This window comes from Lissotriton helveticus, chromosome 7 (assembly GCF_964261635.1).
Source record: "Lissotriton helveticus chromosome 7, aLisHel1.1, whole genome shotgun sequence".
Taxonomy (NCBI): domain Eukaryota; kingdom Metazoa; phylum Chordata; class Amphibia; order Caudata; family Salamandridae; genus Lissotriton; species Lissotriton helveticus.
Window position 1 is genome coordinate 1256658517 of NC_136068.1, and position 26874 is coordinate 1256685390.

The following is a 26874-nucleotide window of genomic DNA, read 5'->3' on the forward strand; positions in this document are numbered from 1 at the left end:
AACAGGTGGCCACATGTTTTTTTGCTTGATCTTCCATCATTAAATTATTTTCCAGCCACATTCCCAGGTTCTTTAAAGCAGATTTGGTGGCGGGAGTGTTTCCCAACCATCCGGCCAGCTAATCATAGGCCTGGGGCAATTATTATTCCACAGAGTCATCAGCTCAGTTTTGTCATCGTTTAATTTCAGGCAACAGTTGTCCATCCAATTAGCCATCTTTTCCAGACGGGGAACCAATTGATGGTGATTCGAGTTTGGTCCACTCACCTCCAATACCAGTGTGTCATCCACAAAGGAGGTGATAAACAGCCCGAAACCCTACTGATTTTCACCAATGGACGCATTTAAATGTTGAATAATGTGGGGCTAAGCAATGATTCCTGTAGGACTCCGCCTAAGACTGGCATTGTATCAGAAAGACATGTGGATTCCATGATCTGAAATGTTTTTTAGCTCAAAAAGGAGCCACTCAAGGGCTTTGCCTTGGATACCGCCCTCACTCAACTTTTTTGCCAGAATTGAGTGCAAAATTTGGAAGAGAAGTAATATGATGGTTACTGACACTATAAAAACTAGAAAACAAACCTACACACTCATTAATTATGCCATAAGTGATGTCATTAAAGAAGTCATTTGAGATGTCATCAGTGATGTCATAGAACATGTCATGAGTGATGTAATATGTGAGCTCATAAGCAGTGCAGGTCGGGATGCAAGTCATAATTAACTCTGTTAGCTTTAACTGGTGACTTTCTGTGTTTTTTTTGTTCAAAACATTAATGCTGTCTCCGATATATTCACCTAACTATAACCTAATGTTAACCTTTGGTTTTTTTCAGTAAAAAAAAAAATGTATATATCAATGATGTCATTTAATATGTCGTGAGTCATGTAATATGTGAGGTCATAAGCAGTACTTGATAAGAGCACAATTTATAGTTCATTGACTAAACTATAACTGGTGTATTTTAATGTTCTTTTTGACACAGCATAAGTATTTTCTCGTCTTTTTTCTACAGGCAATGCAAGAGTATAGTAGCCCAGAATGTAATTTGCTCTTGCTTATAAACATTTCTATGATGAGAAAAAAAAATTCAAACTAAATTCACCCAAAATAAGCGTAATATAAAACATACTTAATAGCTAACATGGCCAATATGGTCCTAATATATGTATATTATGCTATGCTATTTATTGAACCGGTATACCCCTGCCCTATCCCCTCTCTCAACAATAGTAAAAAATGACATATTATGCTGTGCCCATCTGCATAGATTGTTTATTCCATGGCATTATTTTTTCATGTTTACTTGTTTGAATAAAAGATATTTAACCAAAAGCAAGATGCGAAGGGTTACATTTCTGCAGTATATAAAATCACATTGAAGAAGCTTGGGGGCTCATTTACAAGCCCTGTGCACCACCTCAATGTCACTTTTAATGACGATCCGGCGGCACGCACTACGAGGCCATGTAAAGCCACCATGTGTGGCTTTTCATGGCCTCATAGAGATGGTGTGAGACAACACAGCGCAAGTCGCTGCATTGCCTCACACTGCGATAGGGAGGCATGCCATGGGTGTTATGGTGGGTGTTCCCACGTAACACTCATGGCATTTGTCACATTCCCAGATTTACAACCTGATGTAAACCTAGGAATGCGTCAAAAACCTAAGCCTCCCTAGAGTGACGTGACAGTTGTTTTTGTGAAGAAAGATGTACAAAAACAACTTTATTTCAATGAAGGCTCCCTTGAACCGTGGTGCAGGGGTACCTGAGTTGCCACTACTCAGCCATTTGGTCACCAGCGCAGTAAAAGAGAACAGGAATGTGCTGTTTCTCATAGATAAGGCACATTTCTGTACTTTTCTTTTGACGTAGGGCTGCGCAGCAGGAAGGCTTGTGGCACTGCCCTACACCGAAAATAAATAAATGAGACCCAGTTGACTATTGGGAGTGCTGTTTATTGTGTTTTTTACATACAATCTGGGAAGAAGTAAAAAGTTTTTTTATACGTTAATCTTGCTATACTGTGGTAATAAACTTGAATTTAACCTTAGCACTGTAGTAATAAATGTATGAATGTGTTTTTATTAGTACAGTTGCTCTATATAACCTGTTTTGTTAGACCACATTTATTATAACTGCCATTGCATAAATAGAACATTTGTGGATGCTATTAATTCACACAATACAGTAGTATAAACACCCATATTTCAGAAGGAAACGTGAAATATAAAAAATATTTCATTAGTTATCTATGAAATATCCCAGTCGTGCAACATAGCAGGACCTGCGCTGCACATACAATGTGATTAATAGCAGAGCACCTATGAGACTGTGCTGTCTTTCATAGCCCTAAGGTGGCCCACGGTTTCCACTGACTGTGGGACGCTCACATACACCGCTCTCCTCGTGAACTAGGGCCATGATTTCATCTGCTTCTTGAAGCAAACCATCGGCTTGACGGGCGGAAATAAGTGAATTGACACCAATAATATAATATAACCCGGTATTTGTAAAGTGCGAACAATTACCCCTAAGGCTGTCAAGGTGCTGGGGGCCGTCTGGAAGATTAAGCGAGTTATTACCCAGGGTCACATGGTTCTGGGCTAACCTGGCGCCTGCGATTAAACCATGAGCCCCTGTATTCCGGAGTCAGCCGCCCGGGCCGCTGCGCCACACCTCTTCCCACATGTCCCCAAGGGTGACCCCCCCTGTATGTTCTGCTTTTCAAGTAGTTGCCCTGGGGGCCTGATCTTGGGTTGGGATGTTCATTCTTCCATTTGTAGAGGATCTCATATGGTGAAATGTCTCCCCCACACTCATCGCCGCCAGCGGGGCCGGTATTTGAGGTTACTGTGCCAGGGGATTCTCCGAGGATTCAGTGCATTTTCTCTTACTTCTCGGGGATGAGGCGTGCCCTTGATCTGATGTGAGCATCACTTGCTCATTTTATCGATTATCTGAGACCCTACATTTGCCTACATTAAACACGAATCGTTAAACTGCTTCCCAATTCTAACGGTCTGGGAAACCTGTGCATTGGGTGAAATTAGGTCAACTGTTCTGTTACCTCTTTCTAGTTTTCCTCTCTTTAACTAAATGCGTCACTTCCACCATCAATGCATTTTTACACTTTCTCCCACTCCCTCTCGCTCCGAGCTCTCAGTCTGTCTAGTTCTATGTCTATATTTCTCCAGGGGACGTCTTCACTTCCTCTTACCGGCTTCATCTAAAATACCCGACTGTGCGCCTCTCTTTCTATCAGTACGTCTATCAGTTTATTTGTCTTCTCTTTCTTGTCAATGTGGTCTCTCCTTCCTTCCCCCTCTCTCTTTTCTTTTATACAACCCTTGCTTGACCCCCCTGATGCCCCAACGCTTTCTTCCTCCCTCCCCATCAGGCCCTCTGCTCTGCCCTTTCGTCCTTTCAGCCCTCCCTTCTCCCTCCTGCCCTCCACAGGCGCGAGCTCTCTCAGAGCCGTTCCAAAGACGTGCTAACGGCATTAGCAGCCCCTCCAGCTGGTCACTGTGCTGCAGTTCTGGGAGCACTCCACGGGGCTCAAGAGACCTCTGCGCAGCCAGTAATTGAGAAGTAGATTATATTTTTAGACTAAAAACTATCAGGATCATCAATCACCTCCCAGGGAAGAGGAGAAATTCAGCTTCTTGTGATTTAGCTTTGATTTCTGTTTCTTACTTTCACTCTTGTGTAGGACAAGCGCCTCCTAAAGTAATGAGGAGCTTTACATACAAAGGTCAACCATACAAAAGCATCTAGTCATAACACCCAGGCATAGGTCTTGTGCTCACGCATGTAAGTCCTAACACATATGGACAGCACCACACAAATTTTGTGGCAGAGAAAGACCACATTGTGTGGCAGGTTTGACTAGATTATGGAACAGGTGTATGCAAACTTTGTATCAGGAAAAGAAAAAATGTAGATTAGTTGACAATTAACAGGACATTAAGCAGTGCATTCTGTGATATTCTTACACAGCTATTTGATGTTTATACAAATCAATGCAGAAGGGATCTAATAGCTAAAAAAAACAAGCATTTGGAATGCAATCGGTCTCACCTTTGGGATCCTATATGTATTTAGCTATGCAGCACATTAGCCTGGGTGCTGAAACATCTACTGTTCTTTAACATGGTGGGAAAGTAAGCACCAAACTGCATGATGCGGCTGGTGTGGGAACACATGGAGAAAAATACTGCCTTTCAGCGGGAAATGGTATAGTTCAAAGCTCTGTTTTTAATATAAAAGGAGGGCCTTCGGCGGTCATATATCTGATAATACAGGATTTGAAAAAACATTATTGTCTACTGGTGCTCTAGGAAGAAAATTTTTATGGACTGGAATCTAGAGAATGCTAAAGTGATTCTGGTATTTTACAGACCTCTGCTGGTCGTTTTCTATCAAGAAAGTTAAATAGAGGGAGGCAGTTGCTAGAAACATTTAAAAAAGAAAGTCCATCAGCAGAAAGAAATTCTGGTATTATACTGACCTCTGCTGGTCGTTTTCTATCAAGATAGTTAAATAGAGGCAGTTGAACAGAAAAAAAGTCCCTAAGTGGAAGCAGACAAGTCCTAGGGCTGTTCTCCAGAGCCCACAAAGTACATACACATTTAAGTATATACTAAAGTATAAATACTAATAAAGTATATACAAGAGGTCGCGAATACTCACCCTAAAATGTAGAGGGATGTTAACAAATAAATCTATATGAATTCAGGAGATCTTTTGCCCAATGTATTTCTCGGGGCCTTATGTGGGGAACTGAAAAGAGAGCTTTAAAAAGCACTCCTGAGTGAGTTTTTTTTAAGCTCTGACTATATGTTGATCATTCCTCCCACCTGTATTTAATTGGGCAGAGGTGCGGTACTTCTACTGAAAACTGGTTATTTGTGTTACACAAATCATGCGCAGAACAGCAGGCCTGAGTTGGTTATGGTGATAAACCAGTTATTAAGGTTATGAACCTCATTGGTTAATTGGGAAATAGGTATTTTGCTGCAATACCTGTCACCTGTCTATTATTTAAAGTTATGACACGGGCAGTAGGCCTGATTTTACTATGGCAAAGATGATAGACCTTTATGGGTGCATTGCTTTACACTATATAAAAACTTGTGGTCAAGTATTTTTTTTTTTCAGTAAATTTTTATTGAAAAATTATATTTACATGGTGCAGAGGATATACAGGATATACATGGGAGATAACTGAAAACAAGGGAAAAGGTCCAGGAAGAGGCGCCCCCGGGGAGGGGGGGGGGGGTGTTAAGCAGTGACTTGCAGCCGTTTGTTCATTTTATTCTTGCTTCTTCTTTCTTTCCGTTTCTTTCGGCATTCCCCCTTCCCCCTTTCATACTGTCCGATTGTCTTTTCGTTCCCCTGGTGGCGCGGAGAGAGAGGTATAGAGATAAAGAGAGTAAAGAGAGTAAAGAAGCGCAGTTAGTTACAGAGTAGGCGATCTAAGTAGTCTATTCAGTGGTGCCTTATCTGGCTTGGGGCTTCTTTCCCGGTTGTCTCCCTAAAGTTCAGGGTGACTTGTGTGAGGACAGGTAGTTGTCCAGCGAGAGCCACATTTTGCTTTTCTTCCCTGAGTTTGGTGAGTTGCTTTTTGTTATAGTGTCAGCCCCCGCAGGAATGTGACCCAGTTGAACCAGGCTTTGAAGGTGGCTTTCGCTGTGTCTTTCCAATTGGTCAATACCGTCTTGACCGCGGCTGTGAGCAGGAGGTCAATCAGGTCTCTGTCTGTTTCGGATCTTATGGAAGGATCGGTGTACCCCAGTGCTAGATGGTGGAAGTCGAGTGTTAGAGTGGCCCCTGTAACGTCGTTTATTAGTGTGTTTACTGAGTCCCATAATTTCCTGACCTTGGTGCAGTGGAAGAGGAGGTGTGCCAGGTCTCCTTTCTGATTATTGCAGTTCCAGCAGGAATCGTTTTCTCGAATACCCATGGAGGCTAGTCTGGCTGGGGTCCAGTAGGCCTTGTGTATCAGCCATAATTTTGTCGGATCTAGTGTTGTAGTCACCTTCCTTCTTGATGTAGAGGACCAGAGGTCGGCGCTCTCTTTGTCGCTAAGTTCCCTCCCAGCCACCATTCCCCAATGGGCTGTTATTTTGTTGTTCAGTTTAGAAGTCTTCGGGGACAGGGCTTTGTACATGTGTGCCACTTGGTGTCCTATTATGTTTAGGCTAGTGGCATATTGTAGTATTGAGGGAGTGAGCTTGTTTATGTCTGCTTTGGTGATTGCCACTCTTATTTTTAGGAAGTTATAGAGCTCTGCGCTATCAAACTTATGTTGTTCTTTGAGTGTGTCGAAAGTGGCTTGAGTTCCCTCGTGCTGTAGCTGGCTTACTGTGGTGATACCGTGTCGGTACCATGTATGCATGTCTAGTGTGTTGTTCCTGTATTTTATTCTGGGGTTGTGCCAAAGGGATTCTAGTTGGGTTTGCCTAATGCTGGTGTCTAGTAGCCTATCTATTCTTAGTAGGGCTAGTCTTGTATTCCTTAGTATTGGGTTTTGTTTAATCGCGGGGTGCTTCGTTGCAGTGAGCAGGGCTACGGGTTCCATCCCGCCTAACATTCTCCTTTCTAGAGAGAGCCAGGCCGGGGTGTAGTCATTCTTCGGAGTTAGCCAGTACAGGCCTTGTTTTGCTATGCAGGCTGTTTGAAATATTTGAAAATTTGTTAAGTTAAGACATCCTAGTGTTTTGGGCAGTCTGAGCTTTTGAAGGCTAATTCTGGGTTTTTTCCCTTTCCATAGGAATGTGTTGATTAGCTTGTCTAACTTTTTGAGAAAGTCTGCTGTGTTGGTTAGTGGTAGCATGTTGAGCATGTAGTTAACCATTGGGGTGACCATCATTTTGATGGTTTCTATCCTCCCCCACCATGTAGTGAATTTGGGTGACCATCCTTCGAGCTTCTCCTTGATTTTGTTTAGGATAGCTTGTTCGTTCTGGTCTAATGTGGTGCGCAGGTCTCTTTCGAAAAGGAGACCTAGGTATTTGATGGCTTTCCTCTGCCAGGTCAGTCCAGAGGATCCCAGCATTGTCTTGTCGGTGTGGATATTTAGCGGTTTGCACTCTGATTTCTCTCTGTTCAATTTATATCCTGATACCTGGGCGTATTGATCTATAGAGTCCATTAGAGCTGCAATGGATCTGTCTGGGTCTTCTGTTACAATGAGGACATCGTCAGCGTACGCTGCTAGTTTGAAGGTCTCTCCCTCTACTGGTATCCCTTTTATGTCTGGGTTTGCTCGTATCATGCTGAGTAGGGGTTCTATAGCCAGTAGGAAGAGGGCTGGTGAGAGCGGGCATTCCTGTCTGGTTCCTCGTTTAAGATCTAGCAGCTCTGACGTGCCTCTGTTCACTACTACGCAGGCTTTGGGCTCGTTATATAAGGCCATTACCATCTTCCTATAGTTTTGGCCTAAGCCGAATTTTTTCATGCATTGGTTTAGGTACGGCCATGATACTCTGTCAAAAGCTTTTTCTGCATCAAGGGCGATCATGACCGCCGCGTTGCTGCTTTTGGCAGCGTGGTTGATTATGTGGCAGAGTAATCTTGTGTTGTCATGGGACATCCTGTTCTTCAGGTATCCCACTTGAGCGCAGTGTATGAGGGAGGGTAGGTATGAGTTAAGTCTGGTTGCTAGGATCTTGGCGTATATTTTGCAATCCACATTTATGAGTGAGATTGGCCTGTAATTTTTGGGGTTTTGCGTGTCTTTGCCTTCCTTAGGGATTACGATGATGTTGGCTTCCGCCATCGATTGGGTCATGCGCCCTTTGTGTACACAGCTTGTGAACACTGATGTCATCGTTGGTCTGAGTGTGGTGATAAAGTGTTTGTAGAACTTGGCTGTGAACCCGTCTGGCCCCGGTGCCTTGTTATCTTTTAAGCTTTTGGCTGCTCTTTCTATCTCTTCACTTGTTATTTCGGCGTCAAGCCTCTCTCTTTGGCTTTCCGTCAATTCTGGTGTTGTGATGTGTTCCAGCAGGTCTTTGCCCCCATCTACGCTTAGTGTGTCATCTTCCTTGTACAGCTGCGCGTAGAAGTCTCTGAAGGTGTCGAGTATCCCTTTGTTCGTCGTCTGTGATTTGTTTGCCCTGTCCCTGACCGCTGCTATTGTGTGTTGTCTCTGTTTGCCTTTGAGGTATGACGCCAGAGCCTTCCCTGCTCTGTTGGCAGAGCATACGTTTATTGCTTTGTATTTGTTGACCCAGGTCCCTGCCCTCTCACTAAGGATCTTGTTCAGTTCGTATTTTTTCTTTGTTAGGGTCGTGAGGGTGTTCCTGTCCTCTAAATTGGCTATGTGTCCTGATTCTAGTGTCTTGATTTCCCGCTCTAAGTCGGTTATCTTTTTGCCTCTTTCCCTGTTTTGTCTTCCTTTGATGCTAATTATCGTACCCCGCACCATGGCTTTCAGTGCATCCCACAGGGTCTCCCTGTCTATGTCTGGGCTGTCATTGTTTGATAGGTATTCTTTTATGGCTAGTTCTATTTCAGTACTGTTGTTCGTGTTTTTGAGTAGGTCATCGTCAAATCTCCATCTTCGTGTCGGGCGTTCATTATGTTTGCCTGTCAGTGTTAGGCAGATATGAGAATGGTCTGAGATGGTCCTTGGCCCTATCTCTGTGTGATCTATGAGGTGCGTGTGCGTGTCTGATATGAGGATGTAGTCAATTCTGCTGTAGGAGTTGTGTGGAGTCGAGTAGAAGGTGTAATCTCTTTGGTCTGGGTTTTGTAGTCTCCATGGGTCCCCAAGCCTTAGTTTTGTGCATAGGTTCTGTAGTGTGTTACCTTTCTGTGTGGTCTGGCTGTGTCTTTGTGGGTGTCTGTCCAAGGCTGGGTCTAGTACCTGATTCATGTCTCCGGCTACTATTAGGAGCTCTCCTAGTGGCAGTGCTTCCAGTTCCTTGCTGGTCTGTTCCCAGAATGCCTTATCTTCAGTGTTGGGACCGTAGATGTTTGCCACATGTATGGGCTCCTCACCTCTGAGCAGGCTGGTGACTAGTAATCTGCCCTCTGTGTCCCTTTTTGAATTAGCTAGTGTGAGTTTTGACCTTTTGCTAAGTATTGTTATGACTCCGTTTTTTTTGTTCTTTGCAGGTGACCCTATTACCTGACCTATCCAGCTGGCCTTTAGACGGTCTATGTCTCCCTCCTCTAGTCTTGTCTCCTGCAGGACATAGATGTCACTTTTAAGCTTGGCCAGGTGGTCTAGGACCTTCCTTCTCTTTACTGGGTGGTTGAGCCCCTTAACGTTCATTGACACTATCTTGATGTCAGTCGTAAGATTGTGGTCTGGGTTATGTGTCATCTCTCATTCTGTCTAAACTGGCGGTTTGTCCGGTTATCTTCCGATCGTCTACCCGTTTTAGTACTGTGTTTAGTGCTCCAGTGTGCACTCTCTAGGAATAGGTGATAGATGTGGAGAGAAAGGAAGAGAGAAAAGAATAGTATCAGCCCATATGTGTTCTCCTCACACCCCCCTCCCCCCCATTCCCCCCTTCCCTCCCTCCCCCCTCCCTCCCTTACTTGCATAGTGGGTGTGCGACAACAAAGTTCCTTTGCTCCGCATCTTCCTGAGGTAGGTTGCTCGTTCCTTATTCCTTCAGCAATCGGCGTTCGCACGTTCTTGAGTCTCTGAGTCTCTAATGCTTGGCACCTGCCCTCTTTGGGTCTCATTCTAACAGCATTGAGGTAGCTATGAGGTGTCTTCTGTTGTATTAGTGTTGTTATTTTGGTGCATCGTTGGTTGTTAGGGTGTGGGTCTCGGGGACTCTGAGGTAGATTTGCGATGTATTCCTTCATTGGTCCTTTATTTCCCGTTCCCACGTTTCTAATTTCGTGCGCACTCTTTGCGTTGGCGTTACTTCCTGCTAAGAGCTTGTTTTTTGTTGTTGTCGCCTGACTCTTCCAAGTTCCTTTGCTTGAGCTATGAGGTAGATGTAGGTTTAGTTTTGTTTCCTTTGTCTCCTAGGTTTTTAGGCTGGGAGTCTTGAGGTGGATCAAAGTTCTTTGTTTGAGGTAGATTCTTAGGGTCTGTTTCCGTCTGTTAGGATTCAGTCCGCTTTCCCTTCATTGCCCGGTGAGGCACTTCTTTTTGGTGCGCTTTGGCCTTGGCCTTTTGCGTCCATCTCCTCGGTCGGTGGTCCTCTCATGTAGCGTCTGAGTTCCTCCGGGTCCTCGAAGACAATTGATCTCCAGTTGTCCGTGATTTTAAAACGGGCAGGTCCAGTGAAAGACTAGTTGAGGTTCCTTTTCCGGAGTGCTTCTCTCATGGCTAGGAAGCCTTTCCTTGCTTCTACCGTGGCTTTTGAGTAGTCTTGTGTGAGCACAATCTTGCAGCTCGCCCATGTAAGGTTTTGGTTTTTCCTGGCAAAGGCGAAGATCGCATCGGTGTGATCAGCTCTTAGTGGGGAGCAGATTATCGCTCTTGGAGGCTTCCCCGTGGCTGGTTTCCCTGCCGGTACTCTGTATGCTTTGTTGATTTCAAACTGCCTCTCAAAGTTCAGGCCAGTGAGTTTGGGGAGCATGTCTTCGAGCATTGCTGCGCAGGATTTCTCTTTGTCCTCCAAACCTTCTGGGACTCCCAGGATTCTGATGTTGCCCCTCCTGGCTCTGTCATCCTGCTCCGCCAGCTGCTTTTGTATTGTCTTGGCTATCTTTGCGTGCTCCTCAGTGACCTTGATATTCCTGCTTGTTGCGTCTTCAACCTCACTTATTCTACTCTCCGCCATCTCCAATCTGGTGTTTGTGTTGTGCTGGTCAGCCCGGATTGCAGCCAGTTCTAATTGCATGTTATCTATGGTCTTTTTAGTTTCTCTTGCAACATCCTTGACTTCGTTGATTCTTTTCAACACTGTTTCTAGTGTTGCTGTCTCCGTTTTTAGCTTCGCCGGGGACTCCAGATTATCTTTCCTTAGCTTCTTCAGGTCGTTTGTGTTTTTCCCGTCGGTCATCTTCTGTGGCTGTGATTTGCCCGGGCTGCACGATCCGCCTACTGTCTTCGTAGCTGCTTGCTGTCTGGCTTGTGCCTGTTCTGCAGTTTTCCCTACACAATTATAGGGGAAACGGCTTGGTACTTTGATGCTCCGGGTCTTTGTTTTTGTCCTTGCTCCCTCCAGCGCTTGCTTTGTCTCGTTCGCCTCAGTTGGGCTGTTGGGCTAGCTAGCTCTAGCCATCTTCCTCAGCTGTGATCTGCTTTGACTGCTCAGAGCGCTTTTCACCCTCGTGCCTGCCAGTTGTATGGTTTGCGTTTGTTCTATGGCTTGCGCTACACAATTATAATTATAGCGAAAGCGGCTTGGTACTTGATGTGCCGGGTCTTTGTTTTTGTACTTGCCCCCTCCAGCACTTGCTTTGTTTCGTTCGCCTCTGTTGGGGTGCTTTAAGCTGTTGTCTTTACTCTGTCACTTCACTGGTCCTTGCCTTGTTGTTAATTGAGGCTTTTAGCATTTGCTGCCTTTAGGCGGATTGCGTCTCTGTGCGCACTCTATGTGTTGGCTGAGATCGTCTGTCAGTCCCTCCTTATGTTTGGTTAGCCAGAATGTTTTGCCAAGTTTCCCCTTTAGCACGTCATTTGCACGGTATCTCAATGCTAGCTGCGGCGTTTTTGGGAGCATCCGCAGGTTGGCGCTGCTTGTATGTTTTGTGCCCTTTCCTTGCCTGGGGGATTTGGTGGCGTATGCGGCGTATGCGGCGTGTGGGCTCCGGCTCCAGCGCCAGCTGCGGGGGGTGAGGGGGTCGCGCAGACTCCTCTGCCCCCTTCGTGTGATCGCTTGCAGTTTGTGTGCTTCGGCGCCGTCGTCGGGTCTCTTTCTTTCCGATTGCGTGCCTCTTGGGACCGTCTTCTCTCTTTGTGCCCGGCCTCGCACCTCGTTTCCACTTCCTGCCTTACAGGCTGTGCACTTCCGCTTCCGCCCCTGCCCTTCCGCTTCCGCCCCTGCAATGGCTGCTACCTCCCGGTATTTCCGGTTTCAGTTCTTTTTACCGGGCTTCCCGCCGTTAAGTGCTTAGGACGTACTTGTCGGGTGCGTCCCGTCTAGTTAAGCTTCCCATTTCTGCCTTTCTCCTTTTCTGCTCTCAGCTTTCTTCAACAGGCTCTACGGCGCTTCTTTTCTTTCTCCCACCTTCTTTTCCACGCTGCTTGTGCTCTCACCTCTCGCTGTTTTCCGGTTACACGCGCGACTCCCTGGCTTGTCGCTTCGTTTGGGAGTGACCACTTCGTTCGGCCGGTCTCGTCTTCTCTTCTCCCTATCTCTGTCCGGTCGCCATCTTGCCTCTCTCCTCTCTTCTCTGTTGTTGTGGCTCTTCAGAGTTGGTTTTAGCTGTTGGAGCCTGTTTTGAGATCTCCGGCTCTTACCACCTTGTAGCCCTTATCTTCATAGTTCACTGGTTTCTTTTCTCAGGTTAAAACCTCGAGTTTGGCTGGTTTAAATCGCCTTAGTTTCCCTCAGGTTCGTGGAGCCACGGACCTAGACGACCATCTTCTTTGTCGTCCAAGTCACGCCCCGTCAAGTATTTTTTAACCTGGATACTCACAGATTACCATACTGGGTAAGGGTATTGGTTGTAATCAAGAGAGGACTGGCCTATTAACATTTGGTACAGGACTCAGGACTGTATGGAAAAGGGAAAGGAACTGTTGCTTTTCCTTATAAAGCCCTCACCCACCAACCTAGTTGGTGACATGCTTCATCATCGGGCCCACCCAGTGACACCGAATGTGTCCCGGATGTGCTTCAACGCCTGTATTACAGCGGAGCAGGCATTTTTACTGAGTGTGCAGTGATAGTGAAGTGAAAAAGTGAAAATGTAAAAGCTGTCCAGTGGTCCCAGTACCCACGGGGGTTATCTTTAATATCTGGGACTCTGGTAGCAATTGAAGCAAGGCAATGGATGTAGGCAAAGTGATAATTAAGAACTCCTGCATCTGGTGGGTGGTCTGCATGTTTCAGCCAGGCCTTTCATTAATACTGGCTTTCCACAGGACCTTAAACTAAGTGAAAGTGAGATCTACACTTACAGTGAGTGTGTGATCTAAAAAGTGTTGCACGTGCTAAGGTGCCATACGTGTGGGAGGGGGATTCCCTCTCCAAGCATTACTGTACATACAGCATATAAGATAAACAAACATACAGTGGATAGTCTCAGCATGATTTGGGTAAAATCATAATCACATTAGTACATGTTTGCCGGTAGATTGGTGCATACTATGCGGAAAAAATGCTACAAATGTGAAACCGTAATGGTGGTACGGTTTGGTGAATTACCGATATATGCGCTGATGCGTGTGGTGGGCTATGTCAGGAAAGCACACACACATATGAAAAAGGAGGGCACATTAGGTAGTATCCTTATGCTTGCGATTTGCAGCAGATGCCTCTATAGAGATTTCCGGCAGAGGTTCAGACCCTGTAAGAGAAGTAGTAGTGGCGTGTCGGCATTTGAAAACCTGAAAAGGAAGAGTCTTACCCGGTAGCTGCACTGGTAAGTCTTGGTGGTCTACTCAAGACTATGTTGGTCAGGACCCGTTCGAAACCTGTTTTGCTGCGGCAGCTCTCCGTAGGAAATGATCCTCAGTGGTGCCGGCGCTTAAATATCCAATCCGAATTGTTGAGCACCGAAGTACCATAAGATGCAAAAAAAAAAAACAGTCGCCTCATCGACCACTACCTACAACTTGGTCACACCCCAAACGATACGACTTGGACTGTGATCGAACAATACGACCACACCCAACGGGACAATGAAAAAACCCTTTTAACCAAAGAACAACGATGGATCTATTGTTTGTCTACACAACACCATGGACTGAATGACTCTATCCCGTGGTTTAACTTGAGGGTCTGAACACCCCAGGGAACCATGACAAGGCACACAGCAATTCCCTAAAATCCAGTGTGCACAATCCCCTGCTCAAACTCACATTCTGTGATTTTACACGCAGAACTCTGTCTAACCTACTATTCACATCAAGACCGTGACTGTGACTCTATGTCCAAATCTATCTGAATCCCCCAACCCTCTGAGAGCAGAGATGCTTACTTTTAACTCTGCGTCTTATTTTTAATTTCAATTTTCAAATTTAATTCCTCTGTTAAATACGAGCCGGCCAGCGGCATAACTCACATAGCCAGCTCACCATGACAATGGGCGTACACACGCCTCGGTGCCTGCACACGCAGTCTCTCTTCCATGTGTTTCTCAACAGATGCTACTTGCAGCACTGAAGCAATGCGACACACCTGAACACGCCGCATTGGATATTTAAGCGCCGGCACCACCAAGGATCAGTTCCTACGGAAATCCGGCACAGCAAAACAGGTTTCGAACAGGTCCTGACCAACAAACTCGTGAGTAGACCGCCAAGACTTACCAGTGCAGCTAACGGGTAAGACTCTTCCTTTTCAGGTTTTCAACGGACCACACGCCACTACTAGGGGTTTCACAGTGTGAACGCATTGCTAAACAGCACAGGCAAGGACTTCAGATTGAGAACCCTCTGGCAAATTCAATAGGAAGGGATTTCAAAAGGGGCTACTCCCAACTTTAAAAATCGGTGGGGTGTGGAGTGGCGTAAAACTCACCAATATTTACTCCTCTCCCAGACTACGATGACAAGTAGGAAAGGAAGGTAATCATGGAGCTGCTCTGGTTGAAGCAGGCTAACCCTGTGCTCATTTTGCGGCTATGGGCCTGTGCCTGCAATCTCTCAGCTATTTTACAGCTTTGGGATTGTGAAGGCTGAAGTGCGCATGACAGATTGGCTGGCTGTAGATATGCCCACTGAGCACCTATGACATCATCCTGCAATCTGCAGGAATCTGTCCCGCCCACACCATCCACTCGCTGCGCTGGCATCACTTAGAATAATAAAATGATAATGACCAATTTATAATTCTGTGTAACTGTTGCACTCGCAGCAGGTAGGGTGATGCTCCTGCACCTTAATGGAGGAGCTGCCTCTAGGTTTCACATTGTAAACTCTGAAAAATGCAATTGTAAGGGGTCTTACATTGTGAACAATCTGACAAATGCAATAGAAAGGGGTTTTACATTGTGAACGTGCTGCCAAACACCAGAGGAAGAGGTTTTACATTTTGAAGTATTTGACAAATACAGTAGGAAGGAATTAGTACATGTATCCCTTCTAGGTCCATCCCCTGTAAATGTTTGCTATTTCCTGAAGGACAGTTAATGTGTATGCCAATGTATACTTTGGGTAAGCTCACATTGATTGATGAGTCTCTCTAGGCAGATACTAAATAGTCACATTTATGTTCATGTTAAATCTTAATGAACTCTGAGGACTTATCAGCAGTCTGTGTTCTGCAGAAGTATAATGAATAAACAATTGCTCCAACTCTTCCAAAAGGCAGTCCAGACCCACATTAATTTGCTATGGATCAAGAATTCAAGAATACCCAATGGGAAAGGAGAATGGCATAAGAGAGAAAAATAGGTGGTGCAAGGCTTTCTTCACATCAGACAGATTTTGGTAAACACAACAACAGTATTCTGATCTAAAAAAGAAAATACAAGTTATTAGTTTTCTCTTGATTACTATCACAAGACAGATTCTAATAACACTTTGTTTAAGACAAACTATCTGGTGTACAAATACCTCTTTCTCAGCTACTCTTCTTACATTTCTTATATCATGTCTGTGTATCTATAAATTACTGTGACTGCTTTTTATGCTGAAATCCTCTGTAGAGAGATTAATGAAACTGTATGTTAAAGTATTCACTTACTTCTACCACTCTCTAGAAAAACAAATTAAAAGTCACAGTATCATAGAAGGTGAGTTAACAGCACTCACAACCAAGTAAAGTTAATAATATATGCAGAATGTTCATTCTTTGACTCCCACAAAATGATTCCCAGTTCAGCAAGGTTTATTCTACATGATGAATAGAGTTTACAAGCAAATCATTTCTAGAGATTATTGAAGCTCAGAAAAAGACAGTCGTGGGTGAAAGTACACCTTCCTATCAGACTTTCAAGACCAGTGGTAGTGGCAAGAGAACCAGATATCCAAGAAAACATGAAGGAAAAAGTGTGGTTTCAAAAATTCCAGGGTTTCCAACACACACCAAAGGAAGTTTGAGAAGCGATTTTATTCAATTTGCTTTCTCCTTTGATACTGAAGATCCAAAATGGATGCTTCAACAAAATCTTGTGAGATGAGACTTCAAAGTCATGCAATATTTAACCCTGGGCGTAGTTCGCGAAGTAGCGCTACGCGTAGTTATACAAAGTGCACTTCGCACTAAGCGATCTCCGCGTAGTTTCGCAAACTGCGTAGTGCACTGTGCAAGATGCTGTTCACACTGATTGCACAGTGCTGGAAGCTTGTCCGCACTGTGCAATCAGTGCAAACTGCATCTTGCACAGTGCAAGCGGTCGTTTTCTGCCGCTAGAGTAGATTTCGACTCGAGCAGCAGCTTTCTCAATGCGGTCTGGTAGTTTCTCATCGCGAGCGGTTGCGAGCATACGTGACCACTCGCAATGAGAAACCTGGCCTCTCCGCGTTGAGAAGTTCGCCAGGAGGCTTATTTTCAATGCTCGTGATCGACAACTTGATGTTGCTAATCGCGAACGAGGAAAAAGTCTTGCTGGGATGTCATTTTTCTTGCTTGCGGTCGCCAACTTGACGTTGAGGACCGCGAGCAAGCAAAAAATGACCGCTGCACTACGCTACACGTGTTTGCACTGTGCTACGTGCAATTTGCGTAGTGCAAAGTAGCGCAAACTTCGCAAACTACCGAGCGTAGCGTAGTGCTTTGCCCAGGCTTAACAATATTTCCCTTTAGTTTCACTTTCACTTTGTGGCATCATTTTCGACAGCAACTGCCATTTTGGATGAGGCATCTCTGCAAACAAACTCCTACTATTAAAGTGTGTCAACCAATTTTGCAGTAAGAGTCTATTTCCTTTGATGACAACCTATGAGTTCACCTCCATATTCCTCTTTAAACTTATCCGTGATCATGACAATAATGGACTCTCTGAGAAATACAACAGGAATGTGTTTCATATGTAAACTTGTAGCCAAACAGCTTTAGATGCAATAGGCCTATATAGGGACATTGCTGGTTTCAGTTTTAGAGTCTGTTGGTAGGCAATTTATGACCTTGTACCTCACACATAACAGGAAACTAATAGATGTACCAAATTAGTTGCACCCAGTGTTATTTCTTTGTGGTACATGATTTGCACTTTGCAATTCTTTGGGGTCCCATTAGGAATGGTAGTTGCATTTCCTTTTAAACATTTTGTTGAAATTTGTTATTTTTGGTGTGGCATTAGTTTCATGTTCATTACAGTATTTTTCCTTTTTAAAGAAGCAATGTCTGGACATTTATTTATTGATATTACTCTACATTGCTGAGTTTTGTGCATGTCCACATTACCCCTGAAGTGAGCATCAGGCGCCTTTCATTCATTAACCTTCGAATCAAGTTCTAATAGGGGTACTTGGTCTCCAGTTTGAGAGACTGTGGTACAGATGTTCTAGGACACCAAAGAAAAAAAGACCATCATAAACAATTGGGCCCAATAACGATTGACTGGCATGCGATATCTTAAACTAAAATACTCCAATATAATAGGAAGGGACTTTGGTGTGTGAACCCTCTGATAAATACATGGGGCCTCAGTTATGAGGCCCCTTGCACTGCCGGCACGTCACTTTTTGAGAAGTTCCATGTTACAGGAGCCAGCTCCATATTTATGGGACAGCGCTAAGCCACTTTTTTTGGCTTCATATTGTGTCGTAAATATAGTTCCCTTTAACGCAGTTTTCTGCATTAAAGGGACGTGCAATGGGTGTTGGTTAGAGCTTTCCCAGCAACATCTATGGCTTTTTGACACTGCCCCAGACCTGCCCCAAATTTAATAGAAATCGTAAATCCCCAGGAAAGGCATAAGGGAGGTACAACAAGGAGAAATATCTTTGTTTCTCCTTGTTTTTCCTTTTTCTATGCGTGCTGCATTCTGCAGCACACATAGAGGAAAAAGCCTCTTGTGATTGTTTTTGTATAGGAAGGTTTCCCTTCCGGCACAAAAATAATCATCCCTGCAACGTAGACACTCTCACAGCCTGCATTGGCGCACAGCAGTCCATTGTGCACCGGCGCAAGGAAAAAGGACAAGAATGTGCCGTATCTTATAGATACAGCTCATTCCTGCCCTTTCCTTTTGCCCTAGGGGGCGCAGCAAAACCTCATAAATGAGGGTCATGGATTTTACATTACAAATGAATTGCCAAACACCTTAGGAAGTATTTTATTTTTATTGCAAACTCTATAACAAATACAACAAGAATGGCTTTTCCATTGTGAACTCTATGACAAACACAATAGGAAGGAGCTGTACAATGTGAATTCTCTGACAAATATAATTGGAATACTTATTACATTGTGAAGTCTCTGATGAATGCAATATGAAGGAGTTTAATACATATGTTACTTTTCTTGCTTTCAGTAAATACTTGATAGCGCCAGAAGGCTATAATAAATCCATGTCAATGTATAAATATAGCTTTTCTAAAATGTATGATGGGCCCTTTTAGGCAGAGACCACATTGACATGTTTATTATTTTCATGCTAAACCCAACAAGTTTGCTTTATTGATTGTTAAATGCAATGAAAAAGGCAGGAGACACTTATTTATTAAATATGGTGAGAAAAGCAGTAGGTGCCTCTCATTTTACATTGTGAATGACTTGACAAAGCATTTAGGCTTAACCTTTTTGATTGTGAAAGCCATCATATTTTCCAAGAGACCCACATGGGAGCATTTATTTTTTAGGATTAAAACCTGATGGTGCATAATTCACAACATGGTTCCTCGCAGATACCAGGAGCAGAATACTAACAGGGTTTAGGTGCCCTCTGTGAGATTTTATTAGGGAACATGGTTTGTATCCTGAAAAATCTGCAAGCCCCTGAAGGAGAGGTCCCTATTTACCTGAAATCTTGTAAATATCTGTGATTTTGAGTACAGTATTTAGTTGTGTGTGCATTATTATATTTTTCACTTTAAAGAAAAGGCATTGACTGGACATTATTTATTCATATTATTTTTGTGTGTTGTTTTAGCTCAGAGTTTTGAACCCAGAGCACCACCCTGAATCCCCCTTGGACTGCTCTGCTTCAATACCCGGGGAGGTATGTTTTACATTGTGATCTCTTTGAAAAATGCTCTAGTAAGGGGGTTTACATTGTGAGCTCTCTGATAAATACAAGAGTGAAGTGTTCAACATTGAGAACTCTATAATAACTGCAGAAGGATGAACTTCCAGTTTTGAATTCTTTGACAAATACAACAGAGAAAGGATGCACACTGTTTAACACTAAGAAACATTCTGATATAGATCTATAGATCAGATGGTGCTGGATAAGTCTCCCTTACATTGTGTACATCTGTAATTTTATGTTTACTGTTTGATTGTGTGTGAATTAAAGTAAGTTTTCTTTTTGAAATAATATGGAAACAATGGAAGTTGATTTATTACATCTTACTTCAGTCACATGTTTGATAACCAATAACATTTTGAAGTTGAATGCTGATATGCCAAACTTCACCTACTTTCCTCACTACTAGACGTCCCAGAGAGTCGTATTGCAGCAGATTGTGTTTCCCCGCTGCTACTCATGTCCCAAGTTCTCTTATATTTTATAATAAAACTTTGCTCATCCTGTTTCCAATACCATGACAGCTCAAACAGTCTTTAATTCTCTCAATTGGATAAGTTAAGCGAACCAGGAGGTTGGCAAGGATCTACATTTATCTAAAGGGGCATTTGCTAAAAATCTGGCATGAATCCAGCCTTCCAGGGCCGACTATAGAGAACACTGATTTAGAAGTTGGGAGGGCAAGTCATCCACCCAAAGAGTTTCAGATGCCCCGTACTCCAACCTCCCATCACAACTGCCCTATTTAGAGGCAGAGAACTGCTGAGTTTCACTGGTGGAGCCTCATCCCGCTCTCCATGGGGAACCATGGATCTGACTGGGCCAGCAGGCCACAATGAGTTTTGCACACTTAGGGCCCTATTATGATGGCGGACGGACTTGCGTCCGTCCGCCACCCCTGCGTAAGAGGGACCGTCCGCATGGGCAGCGGCGGTCCCTCCACTGCAATTAGGATGTGACCGCCACCCTGGCAGTCATATCCTGTATTTTTTACATTGCGGCGGGTGCTGCTTAAAGCAGCACCCGCCGCAATGTAAAAAATGAAAGCAGTGCATTTGCATGCACAAAGCGGCAGGCACCGCACGGTGCCTGCCGCTTCGTGCACGCAAAGGCAGGGGGGTACCATAGGTACCCCCAATGTGCACCCCCCACCCCCCCCCTTCACCCAGGGGGCCCGCTACGGGCCCCCGAGGTGAAGATCCACATGCTTTTCCTCGGCGGAGAATCCGCCGCGGAAAAGCATGTTTGCACAGCCATCCTAATATGTCTGGCGGTGTCTGAGAGATACCGCCACCATATTAGGCCTTTTCCGCCGCGGTTGTAAGCCAACCGCGGCGCAAGAGCGGCGGACAGAAACCAGGACCCACCAGCCATCCTAATGTGGCGGTGGGTCTTTGGTGGGTCCGCAGAGGATTTTCCGCATCCTCCGGGCCGGCGGTAGCTTCCGCCGGCCCGGAGGATGCGGAAAATCCTCCATCGTAATGTGCCCCTTAAATTGGGCTGGGTCAACCAACATTGGTTCCCCAGCCTTGCAAGGGATGGCGGACACCGACAGGGAAAGGAAGAAGTGGTGTCCACATGCAAGAGGCAAAAATTCCCTGCTCATTAGGGTTATTGAACTTTCTTCCAGCCACAATCCCCTGCATTGGGAGTTTGATCCTGAAAAAGAAAAAGGCCCAATAGGTAGAAAAAACATGGTATCCTGTAGTGCCTTTGCCTTATCAACAGATTCATTTCCGTCACAGATATCACACGAAGCCGCTAGGAATCTCAAATATGGCAGGCTGTCCTCTGCCAGGGGCTCAGAGTTTGGAGGATCTGATGATCAGGCAGCCTGGCGGCTGCCACCAAACTTTAAATGGTCTTCTTTGTCAACAAACAAAAAGTGTGCACGCAACGTCAGTGCAACTGACTGAGGGTACAGTAAGAAACTGCAATGCTCAAAAGTTCTTTGTGATTCATAATTGCAACTATGAATCGCAAAACGCAAATCGGTAGACCTTCCTAATTGCTAGGAAAAGTGGGCGGTCAAGAAGCAATTCACAACAGCATGCACATGCTTAATGACAATGTGAAGTCAGTGGATGGGTAGAGGGTTCGACACTAGACTTTCAGGTGTACTTGCTAGGGTTTATTTGTGCTCTCTATTTATTAAAGTACAGTCCTTTGCTTTCACGAAAATAGGTAAGTGAACCTCAAGTAACAAAACTGAGGAAAAAAGAATGAAATGGTCTTCAGCCTTTAACTCCTTTGTTTCTTTTGTCTTTTATCAAATGACGTATAGTGTTCTCAACTAGCTTATCAAAACGAACCCGAGACCTTTCTTTCGTTCTGGCCATCTCGCTGCTTCGTATGCTTTTCTTTTAATGACCATGTTGTCCCTTGACTTACTTCTTCGTCTATTCTAGAGCTGAATTTGAGTAAATCAGTTTAAGGCCTTGTTTCTTTCTAGTCAGGTGGGTTAGTGCTATCCCTGCGTTGAGGCGTAAAATAAAGCCAGTAATTCCGGTATGTAGTCCAATTCTTTAAACCTCAATGAAACGGGCATAGATAGATTCGCTTCGATTCAGTCTCACCAGCCTGTGCCCATCATGAACCTCTGTTACCTCTGAGCCTAGAGACATCATAAGGATTTTGGGGGCTGGGTCAAATCTCATTTTGGCTCCCCTACTGAGATCAAATGTGAATTCATTGTCCATTTTCAGCTCATTCACGCACTCAGTAACCATAATCTGATAATTGACACCCTCATCGCTGTCCAGCCTATTTTCTGGGACCAGCCCGGGAAGAAACAGTCTTTCCCTGGCTGGCTGGCACCAGAGAAGCAAAAAAACAAATGTCCTGAACAAGCCCTCTGCATCTGGTGCAGTGTACTGATGCCTCACTTTTTGAGACTGTGCATATGAAGGGTGTGTGTATTTTTGTTGACCACACTCTCGTCCCTGCTCTGCGAGGAACAGGGTTTCTGACTCAGATGACACTAGGCTGTGATTGCACCAGCCCAGCAACAGTCCACATGTCGCATTGCAGTCGTGGAGGGAGCATCTCATGTCACTCTGTAATGCGCATTGACATGTGGCCTACACACGGGCCCTACCCCGTAGCAATCAGTTTCCCACTGGACTGTGCCAGAAAACCAGAAAGTCTAGTGGACGGACCAAGCCCTCTATCCTCAATATTTGGTATAGCTAGTATGTCAGCACCAATCGGCATTTTCATTTATCAAAATGCCTGTGTTGCATGGGACTGGTATTCGGAGTGAGGTGGCAATAGGCTTTTATTGTTCCAGTCTGGTATTAGGTTCACAAGAATGGTGGAACCAGAGAGTAAGTTCATACATTCAATTTTTAATGCACGGTAAGTGGCACATGCTGGGAAAAGGAAAATACCTGTGCAGTTTAGCAGAGCCTATGCACTTTAAAAGGTTAAAGCACTTGCTTAATCTAACTAGAATCTAATAGGTATTTTCTTTATACCTCTCTGTCTCTCAGGTGGAGGCGGTACTGGCCAGACAGCCTGGGCTGACGAAAAAAAAAGAAAGTAAATAAACAAACTGGCTATTTTAAAATTTGGGACAGTCTGTGACTGTCTCGAAAGCATAATGATGGGGCCCCTAGAAATGTGTGGGCCCTGGGTCAGAGCACACTTTTCCCATGCCTAAAACTTCTCCCTCTTCGCTTGCCTGCCACTTAATTTGTCCTCGGGTCAGGGCCCCCAGAGACATTGTCCATCTCCTGGTCTCACAAAGCGTGAAAGAAAGCTTGTCTCTCCCTTCTACCATGTCCTCAGTAACTGTTGAGCCCTTTCAGCGCTCTCCAGCTCAGAATTAGGCCTGGGCGAAATGGAGTCATTTTGTCATTTTGATAATTACTCATTATTCTTTTGACGTGAAACTAGTTGAAATTGCATGGTTACGCCTGTTCACATAAATATGAGCACTTTGGGCTGTGTTCTGTGGCAAATGCATCCTCTGGTCCATTTTGGATGCAAGGGCGAATTTTTCGCCAATACAATAGTGCTAAATGCTAAATTATGCTCTTCACATAATTCAGGGTAATGTTATGTAGTTTTGCTGTAATTTCACATAATTACGTTACAGCAAATTATGCGAGTTATGCCCATTCCTTGTCAGAATCCCTCTATCTTTGCCTTCTCAGGAGTGGGGGGGTGGGGGTAATCTTCTCCAGTGTGGTGCAGATCCACATCTTCCTTCTTCTCTCCTGCTTCCTCTATGGCTATCAGCCTTTGATCTTGCCTTTCCAGACCCTTCTCTGGAAAGGCATTTCCTTTCCATGCACTCTTGCCTAGACAGAGTTGATCTCACTCTTCTGGGCGAACTCCTCTCTTCTGCATACTCGTCACTGGTCAACTTCCTATGCAAAGTCCAGAAGCATGATGGGCAGCCTGGTACACAGTTGCAAAGCACACAGTAGTTAGCACACAGGGCAGATAGAGCCATCTGGAAGTCTGAGGACAGTGGGAATCTAGACAGGAATCCCACAAATCACTGCAAACCCTCCCAAAGTCAGAATCATATGGTGCCACTGTCTGTAGCATTGTGACCCTTCCATTATCAAGACGAGGATCCCAGTGCAGGCACACTCTGATTGTGAAAGCTCTGATAGAGCTCTGCAGTGCCATGCTGACCGAGTCAAACTGAGAACAGAGGGGATTATTTACAAGGCCTTTGCACCCCATGTGTGCCACTTTTAATATGGGAAAGAGTGACATACCAGCGGCGCAAGGGGTTTGTAAATAAGCCCCAGAAAATAGACCCCAGCACCAAATTAAATGTGGTCATCGTTAGCAAATCATGTAGCTAAAAAAGTGGCCCACATTCTGTGGTTTTAAACTTGTAAAGACAAGTGCATCAGTGTCTTGCAAGGTGTGGGAGACTGCATCCATTTGTGTTTGTCCCAGGCAATGTTTGTGGTAATATCAAAGAAATCAACAGTAAAAACTGGCCCAGCAGACAGCAAAACAGTCCAACATACAGCCAAAAAAATCAGTCCACACACTGGCCTGTAAGACTAGCCCTTTGGACGCTGCCAGATTGCCTGTAGGCTAGTCCAACACTGAATGCCAATAGCATTCGCTATCCTTCCCAATAAGCCTCAAAGCTAATTCCCATCCGATTCTTTAATGAGACAGGCAGTGTATGACATGTTGTGAAATGTTCATTTGAGTTTGAGGGGTATGAAAATCCCTTAAAGGCCCAAAGAGTGGGATGTTCAAGGTGCAATGCAAAACAATTGTGTTTAGACAAGCCTCTTTATGCACGAGGCTTCATGTCTGTTTAAAATCAGTACAATCATTTTTGAAAACCACAACACAGCCATTTTTTAAGGCCATTGTTGGTATGTGGCACCTTCTTGCTGTGGTGTCATAAGGCTTCAGACTACAGAGGCCTTAATGTAGTTTTCTGGGAGAAAAACCAAATGTGGGCCAGATGAAATCTCAGACATGGTAGTCTGCTAAGCTCAGTAGGTCACCATCCCTGGGATGGCTATCATTTGTACCCACTAGAAATCGCAATTTAATAGTAGAAAGTTTTCTTACATTAAGAATTGCGCTTTCCTAATTGCAATTCGGTAAGAATCGCAATTTGGAAATCACGATTCCAAATTTGTGTAACTCTGGTGCTTGGTCTTTTTGAGGAGTTGTGAAAAATATAAGCGTCACAGTTTCCCCGATTGCAAATTATTTTTTCAAAGAAGAGGGGTCTCTCAAAGGCCTAGTTTCATTTTGCTGAATGCAAAGACCCTGTGATTTGTTCCAACGCTCAATACATGAGCCATTTCCACAGGCAGTAACAGTGTTGTGTGCAGACCAGCTCTGCTCACCCTGGGACCGATTAATACATTTGTGTCGAGATCGCAAGGTTCGATGGTGTTGGTACTACTGAGGCTTCCCTTCCCAGGGAGCCCCTGTGGAGCGATAACCAGCCCGATGTGTGAGGGTGGGGGGTTTAAAAGCTGTGCAGCTTTGACTGTCAGTCAGAAGAAGTGTCAGGGGACCGATTCACATGCATCCGCCCGGGCACTCCTTGCATCTATGAACAAAACACTTTATAGGAACCTCGGTACAGCAAAGCGTCGCAATAATCACACACAGCACACATCCCTCTACATATAAAGCCTGAAAGGCAAAAGAAAAATCACATTTATCACCTATTCTGAAACAACTGTCACAAAGCATTTCGCTAAATAGAAAACACAACGAAATCAAATCAAATAATATATCATTTCTCTCTGCATGTCAGAGAAGATCACACATACCATGATTGACTGCTACAATGGTATACATTCCCCTCACTGTAGGGGCATATGGTCTGGCCTGTGTTAGGGGCAAGCTGAGGATAAGGACTGGGCTTCACACCGGGTGTTTTCTTTTCTTGTTTGAGTATTTTTATTAGGGTGCACAAGGATGCGTTAGAGCAGATCACAGTCAACACACAGACTGTCCATGGGCTTTCTTCTATGTTTTCCCTGTCTCTTTTCGTGGTAGTCCATTTACGGTGGTGGTCTTGGGCACTGTTGTCTCTTTCTTAGACCTGTGTCCCAGGTTCTGTTATTTCCCTCCATCCAGGGTCTCTGAGGGCGCCAGGGGTAGGGTAATCTCCCCTAAAAAAAAATGTTAAAACAATAAAATATGTCAAGGTGGCTTACTGGGCAATCCTCTGTGTCCTAGTATGTCCACCACCCCTCCCACGTCTTCCTTCTCTCGCTATCACCCCGCTTTCCCCTTTGAACGATTGGTCTGCAGTACACACACAAAACAAACATTAAAAATGCAATAGATCTTGCCTTTGATTAAGTTAAAGCTACTTGCTTTGCTATAGAATACCGAATACCATTAGCAAAGCAAATAGCTTTAACTTAATCAAAGGCGAGACCTATTGCGTTTTCAATGCTTGTTTGTCTCTGCTTCCTCGTTGTCACTGTTTTTCCGACCTTTCCTTCCTCCTTTTCTGTGTTTCTCTCTTTTGCTCTCGTACAAACTTTGTGGAAGAAAATAAGTTTGAGTCCCCGAAAATGAGTGCTAGTGGATCCCGCCGGCAACTACCAGCTCAAATTAAGCACCCATATGTAGAGAAATTAAGCACGAACATGAAGCTCTTGCCTTGATAAATAATAACCCCTATTTAGCCCCAACAACAAAATATGCAACAACCGAGGGCATTGGAACAAAAGCTGTTCGGAACCACTGTGAGATAATTGCATAATGGAGCTCTGAAGTGGGCGCGACATGGGGCATGAGCGCATGAAAGGAAAGACTAGGGAGACGGGGTGAAGAGGCGGGAGGGTGGACCGAAAGAAGGATGGAAGGGAGAGTGAAGAGCAAGATGGAGATGGGTGGGAGATACGGAAGGAAGAATGTGGAAATGGATGCAAGGCATGATGGGTGGAGACAAGGATGAATTGTTAGAAAGCAAGATAGAAGAATGAATGGCGATGGAAGGAAGGGAGAGCAGAGAGAAGGGTGGATTGATTGAAGGAGCAAAGCATGGATGGAATAATGGAGAGAAATAAAGATAGATGGAAGAAGAGGTCAGACGGACAAAAGGATGGTCAGTGAAAGACAGATGAGAGCTATATGAATGGATGGGTGGGTGGATTACCAGAAGAAAGAAAGGAAGGA

The 26874-nt window shown here is 44.6% G+C and overlaps 1 long non-coding RNA gene across 2 annotated transcripts in view; it reads left to right on the forward strand.

Moving 5' to 3' along the window:
- LOC144767321 (uncharacterized) overlaps positions 1–26874 on the forward strand; it is a 670339-nt gene that overhangs the window by 600450 nt on the left and 43015 nt on the right. For both annotated transcript variants that reach the window (XR_013598148.1, XR_013598147.1), the window contains one exon: positions 19138–19206. This is a non-coding gene — a long non-coding RNA (uncharacterized LOC144767321). The remainder of the gene's footprint in view (positions 1–19137; positions 19207–26874) is intronic.